Genomic DNA, 7,500 nt, shown 5'->3' with positions numbered 1-7,500 from the left:
CATGAGAGCTCGCATAGTAGAAAATAGTGATGTGTCAGACCCATTGCCAGTCTTCAACGGCGTCAACAGGGATGTGTCTGGGCTCCTACCGTCTTCAGCGTATTGTGTTTTACTACTATGTTGTTCACTGCACTCTCCCAGGCCAATGCCGTGGTCAGTGTCGGCTACAGATGTGATGGCCGTTTCTTCACCCTGGAATGTCGTCTGCAGGCAAACATTCAAAGTTCTGAAGCCCCTAGCAAGGAATGCCCTGTTTGGAGATGGTTGTGCACCTGCAGCACTCAACGACCCAGACTTGCAAGAACTTGCCAGTTACCTCTCCACAGCTGCAAAGGTTTTTGGACAGACCATCCGCTTGCAGAAAACAGAAGTAATGTTCCAGCCTTGCCCCTCCAACCTATCCTCCACCTCCACCCCTCAGCCTCCAATCGAAATAGAGGGCACAGCTCCGACCAATGTGGAGAATTTCACGTACCTGGGAAGCTGCCTTTTCTCAACTTGCAGACAAAGAGGGCTCGAACAGACTAGCAAAGACAGGAGCTTCATTCGATAGGCTGTGGACACGACTGGTGTGTGGGGCTGGAGGAAGCATCAAACTGACCACCATGCTGGCAATCTACAAGGTAGTTATCATCACCTCCCCTTGCAGCTGTGAGACATGGATGCTTGAAAGGAAACAGATTAAGAACACTGGGTTAATTCCAACTCCAGTGCTTGGCTAAGATCATGGGCATCTCATGGGTTGACAGAGATTCCAAGACAGAAGGTTTTGTTTTTTTTTTTGTTTTTTTTCCAGAGCAAAGATGGCTGGGGATGAACCGCTCATCATGAAAAATTCAGCTGGTTACACAGCCTGAATGGATGACACTCGATTGTCAAAAATAGTCTTCTTCTCTGAGCTGGCTGTCGACGCATGGCACATCATAAGACAACTGAAACGCTCCGATTTTTGTGCGTCTAACCTTGGGGGCTGCGTTTTCATCTCCGGAGTCACTACTGAGGTCTTCATCTTTCGCGATAGACATCCACGTGTGTAATAATAATAGTAATAATAATGGTATTTATATAGCGCTGAATCTTGTGCAGAGACAAATCAAAGCGCTTTCGCGCCAGTCATTCACACGCATGCATAACTCTAAAACTTAGAAACTAAAGACAAGGAAGGGCAGGCAAGGGAGGCTATTTTGGGAAGAGGTGGGTTTTAAGGCCAGACTTGAAAGAGCTGAGAGTGGAGACGACGAAGTTAAAGAGGAAGTTCATTCCAATCGCAAGGTCCAGAGACAGAGAAAGAACGGCGGCCAACAGTCGAGTGTTTGAATCTGGGTATGCGTAAACAGAGTGGATCCGAAGCCGATCGTAGTGAGCGAGATGGAGTGTAGAGGTGAAGGCAGCCATAGAGATAGGAAGGGGCAGTTTTGTGAATACATCTATATAGAGTGCTGATCTTGTACTTTATTTGGTGTGAGACAGGGAGCCAGTAGAGATGTTGCAAAAGAGGAGTGATGTGCTCAGATCTTTTCTTTCTGAGGACGAGTCGGCAGCAGAGTTTTGTATGCGCTGAAGGGACTGAATGGATGAAGCAGGCAAACCAGACAATAGAGAGTTACAGTAGTCAAGGCGAGAGAGAATGAGAGAAACGACAAGTCTAGATGTTGCGTCAGTGGACAGATATTTCCGGACGGTACTGATGCGCCGCAGTTGACAGTAGCAGGACTGACATGTCTGACTGATAAATTTTCGCATGGACAGTGTATTGTCAAGGACAACACCGAGGTTCCTGACTGACGTGGAAAAAGGGATGGATGTACTGCCAAGTTTGGTTGTGTTAATTGTGATGGAAGACAGTTTTTGTTTAGTTTCTATGATCATTGCTTCAGTTTTGTCCACGTTCAATTGTAACTTATTTCGAGTCATCCAGTTTTGAATGTCCAGGAAGCAGTTGGATGTTTCTTGCAAGAGCGACAACAATTTTTCAGGGGTATCACTCTTCTGGAGTTGAGTGTCATCAGCATAAGAATGATGACTGATATTGTGGCGGTTGATAATTTCAGCAAGAGGAGCAGTGTACAGTATGAAGACCACTGGGCCTAAAACAGATCCCTGTGGGACTCCATGTTCGATTTTAACGGGTTCAGATTGGAAATGATCAACAATGACAGATTGGAATCGATCAGTGAGATAATATTTGAACCAGTTTAGAACAGTGCCGTTGATACCAAATGTAAAATGAAGACGGGAAAGAAGGATTGAATGGTCTATCGTGTCAAAGGCGGCTGACAAGTCAAGAAGAGTGAGAAGGGAATTTTTTCCTGAGTCGGACGCTATCAGTAGATTGTTCAGAATGTGGAGGAGAGTGGTTTCGGTGCTGTGGTCAGCGCGATAGGCAGACTGAAATGGGTGGATGAGATTGTTGAAACAAAGGTGGTGTTGTTGAGCTGTTTGAGGACAGCTTTTTCAAGGAGTTTGGACATGAATGGAAGATTAGAAACTGGTCGATAGTTTTTCAAAATGTTTTCGACAAGGTTTGGTTTCTTCAGAAGAGGCCGAACGATTGCAGTTTTGAAAGTGGATGGAAACGTTCCAGTGAGAAGGGATGAGTTGGCAATATTGGTGATTGTGGGAAGAAGATGTGAGACACACTGGGAAAAGACCGATGCTGGTATAGGATCGAGCTCATAGGATTTTATTGTCATTTCTTTCAGGATTTCATGAACTTCTGTTTCAGTCAATGGATTAAAGGAATGGAGAGGAGTGCCGCTGAATTGAGGATCAGGATGAACAGATTGGAAAGACATTTGGTCTAAGATGGTACGAATATTTTGGACTTTTTCGAAAAAGAAAGCGGAGAAGACACTGGGGAGTTCAGACAAAGTGTAGGCAGAAGGAAGATGAGTCTTTTTTGCAGTTCCAAGAAGATTTTACATGACAGAGTAAAGAGATTTGGTGGATGTGGCATCGAGAACTGGCGAAGAAAAGAAGTTTGTCTTTGCTGATGAGATCATATGTTTGACTTTATTTATTTGTTTTCGGAATATTTGATTGTAGACTTGCAGTTTGTTTATCGCCATTGTCTTTCCAGTTGGCGACGTTTCCGTTTTGCAAGTCGAATGTCTTGTGTGTACCATGGGGCGGAGGGTCTGTCAGGGAGCATGCGGGTAGTGGTGGGTGCATGTTCATCCAGCAGTTGAGAGAGGACTGTGTGTGTGTGTGCGTGTGTGTGTGTGTGCGCGCGCGTGTGTGTTTGTGTGTGTGTGTGTGTGTGTGTGTGTGTGTGTGTGTGTGTGCGCGCGCGCGTATGTGTGTCCTTTTCTGTGTTTGCCTGAGCAAAATCTCACGCACTCTGAGTCGAGTCCTATTGGTTGGCGATGTGGCAATTGTTTGTACTTGTGTCAACAGCTGAGGCACGGCAAGCCTAATGTTCCTGGTCGTAATGCGATCGATGTTGTCAACAGGAAGAGTGTGTTCTGACTAGAACCGTAAGTGACAGGACCGCTCGCAGAGAAAAAAAAAATCGATACTTGTGTTACACGTTTTCTTACAAAATGAGGTTATTGACTAACTTTTGTGAACAATGTGAGTCTATGTTATAACCCGGTGTTCGGTTGTGTGTGTGTGTGTGTGTGTGTGTGTGTGTGTGTGTGTGTGTGTGTGTGTGTGAGTCTGTGTGTCTCTGTGTGTTTGTGGTAAACTTTAACATTGCCATTTTGGAAATACTTTGTCTGCCAATACCAAATTTGGTTTAAACATAATAGGAAAAGAATCTTCACGGTCATACCAATAATAGGTTCTAAGTCTCCCGAATTAAGCCGTATTTCCGTATCATTAACGGTTTATTTCGTTGAGAAATCAGAAAATTCTAAAAACCGCTTCCCACTAAGTTGCTAGAAAGTAGGTTGTGTTCGGTAAGACTCGACATGACCTTGTTTTTCTAGTTCACAATTAAAAGGAAAGAAATTCAAATTCGGGACAGAACACATACTGTGATACTAATTACACCATCGACGTGTTTACTGCATAAGAATATTCTAAAGTGGACACTAAATTAATTGGAATGAACATGAAAAAAAATTTGAATCAATAGGTTCTTTCAGCCCGTTGTAGACTGGTTCGTGCAGATCTAGAAATCTATCATGTGTTGCGATGTGCTTGAAGTGATGGCAGCGTCTCCTTTAAGCCGAAATAAAAGAATAATTGAGATATAATAAAACGCACAAAAAATATCCTTTACACGGTGTTATTACGTCCATTACAACAACGTTTATTTATCGCACGAAAAAGAAAACAAGATTACTTTGAATATGAAATTAAGGCAAATGACGGCAGACGCGCCTCAACAGCGGGGATTAGTCAGCTTGCTTCAGAAGTGAACATACATGGTTCGATTCCACTGGCATGCACCCTCACCCCACCCAGCACCCCTTACTCTCCCAAGCTTATTTCATATATCATATTCAATACAGAACACTTTTTAACGATTTTTTAAAATCTTTTTTTCCCCCCTCATGAATCCTTTACTGGATACAGCGCGAATCACAAGTGAATCTTGGCGGCTTTTTTGACATCAACACAGTGCTCACACGTGCGTGCTTCGATGTGTGTGTGTGTGTGGGGTGGGGGGGTATGGTGTGGTGTGGTGGTGTGTATGTATAGTGTTGTTTGGTGGTGATGAGGGTAGTGGCGGTGGTGGTGGTGGTGGTGGTGTGTGTGTGTGTGTGAGAGAGAGAGAGAGAGAGAGAGAGAGAGAGAGAGAGGATTTCATCCCAATCTCCAATTTATATTGCGCCATATGCGTCGAGCAAAAAAAAAAAAAAAAAAAAAAAAAAAAAAAAAAAGAAATATATATATATATATATATATCGTTCTGAAGTAAGTGCTCACTGGCATGTGTTTCATACCTTGAACAACCGACGACGAACAAATGCTTTTGTTCAGCATTCGTGCAACAGCAAAAACGGACCCATTTTTGAATCAGATTTTCAAACTCCAGCGAACTCCAAAAAAGGGACGAAGAAACACCACCACCACCACCACCACCACCAAAACAGTTTCAGTTTCAGTTTCACTTTCTCAAGGAGGCGTCACTGCGTTCGGACAAATCCATACACGCTACACCACATCTGTTGAGCAGATGCCTGACCAGCAGCATAACCCAACGCGCTTAGTCAGGCCTTGAGTGCATGCTTACATATTTGTGTACCTATGAAAGTGGATTTCATTTTACGTAATTTCGCCAGAGGACAACACTCTCGTTGCCATGGGTTCTTTTTCAGTGCGCCAAGTGCGTGCTGCACACGGGACCTCGGTTTATCGTCTCATCCGAAAGACTAGACGCTCAGTTTGATTTTCCAGTCAAACTTAGGAGAAAGGGCGAGAGCGGGATTCGAACCCACACCCTCACGGACTCTCTGTATTGGCAGCTGAGCGTCTTAACCATTCTGCCACCTTCCCCACCAAAACAACAACAACAACAACAACAACAACAAAAACAACCACCACACAAGTCTGAATTACCAGTGTTTACAGTTTTGTGCAAACAGAATAAGAAGGGCTGTATGAGGAAAAACAAATTCTCAGTAAAGGAAGATCGCATGTGTGTAAGAGACGTGTCCGATTTTTTTAAATGGCTTCTACAAAAGTTTATTTATTTATTTATGTTGGTTGCATGTTTGTTTGTTTAGTTGTTATAATTCTCCTAAATACACTAATTTTCAAAAAATGTTAGCTATGAAAAGTCTATTCATTAATTAATTCATTCATTAGCAGAAGTTTTGTTTATTTGTTTTCTTTCTTCTTTATTTGCTTTGGGGGGGCGGGGGGGGGGGGGGGGGGGTGGGGGGGTGTGGGGGGGTTGTGGGTTATTTTTCTGTTGTTTTTTTTCAATCTACACATTTGTATGTGTGTGTGTGTGTGTGTGTGTGTGTGTGTGTGTGTGTGTGCCTGCGTGCATGTGTATGTTTGCGTGTGTGCCTGCGTGCATGTGTATGTGTGCAGTGTGTGCATACGTGAGTATGCACAAGTTTTTATATTAATATGCACTTGTATGTATCTTATTTCTACTGTATGTGTGTTTGTGTATGATTTTCGATTTATGTTCGTATCTTGTTATGTACTATCCCCCCCAATATTCCTTGTGACCCTGGTACACTTGGTAATAAAGACATATTCTAATCTATTCTATTCTATGTTATTATGTGCTAGAGCATGCGAGCTCTCGTTCACGCGTATGCCTGTGTGTCCGTGAACGTGTGCATGCAGGTACTAGCCGGTGTCCGACAGAAGTGTTGACAGGGTGAATGGCAATGCTGATGGCAGTAATGATGATGATGATGATGATGATGATGATGATGATATATTTGGCGCACTATCATTTACCTTTAGGTATTTATTCATTTCAGACGTGAAATTTCACAATACAATAGAGTAATCTATATATACAACACGATACAACGTGATATGATATGATATGACAGGACAGGATAGTGTGGATATTTATATAGCGTTTATCCGCGATCAGTGACCAGGCTGTACAAACACGGAGTCACGTGCACAACAGACTGCCTTGCTGGGAAGAGCCGACTGACAGCTGCCTTTCGGCGCACATCATTCGTTTCCTGTGTTACCCCCCAGTCAGGTTTCAGTCATGCGCGCGCACTCGCGCATACACACAGACTCACCCACCCACCCACCCACCCACACACACACACACACACACCCACACACACTCACACACACACACACACACACTCACTGACACACACACACACACACACACACACACACACACACACACACACACACACACACACACACACTCACTCACTCACTCACTCACACTCACACAAACATGTAACGTCATAAGTGTTTGACCGTCTGTTTCTTTATTTACCCCGCCATGTAGACATCCATACTCTGTTGTTTTTGTGCTTTTTTTTTTTTTTTTTTTTTTTGGAGTGTGCATTTTGGGTATGTTCTTGTTTCCATAACCTACCGAACGCTCACATGGATTACAGGATCTTTGACATGTGTACTTGATCTTCTGCGTGCGTATACACACGACAGGGATTCAGGCACTAGCAGGTCCGCACATGTGCTGACCTGGGTGATCGGAAAATTCTCCAACTTTAACACCATTAGCTGCGGTGCGCCGAAATCGGGGATCGAGCTCTGAATTCAATGCTATAACGATTCGACTACCGCACCCGTTACAATAAGACAGAATATAAATGAAACACACACACACACACACACACACACACACACACACACACACACACACACACACACACACACACACACACACACATACACACACACACATACATAGACACACACACACACACACACACACACACACACACACACACACACACACACACACACACACACACCAGAGTGAGTTCCATCTGCTTCCATTAGAAACGTTTTACATGACAATGAACTTGAGTTTGAATTAGTTAAGAGTTTAATTAGGAGCTCTATTGGCTCCTTGCTGCATTTTTA

The sequence above is a fragment of the Babylonia areolata genome, chromosome 21 (assembly GCF_041734735.1).
Source record: "Babylonia areolata isolate BAREFJ2019XMU chromosome 21, ASM4173473v1, whole genome shotgun sequence".
NCBI classification, from domain to species: domain Eukaryota; kingdom Metazoa; phylum Mollusca; class Gastropoda; order Neogastropoda; family Buccinidae; genus Babylonia; species Babylonia areolata.
Note: the sequence above shows the minus strand (reverse complement) of the source record.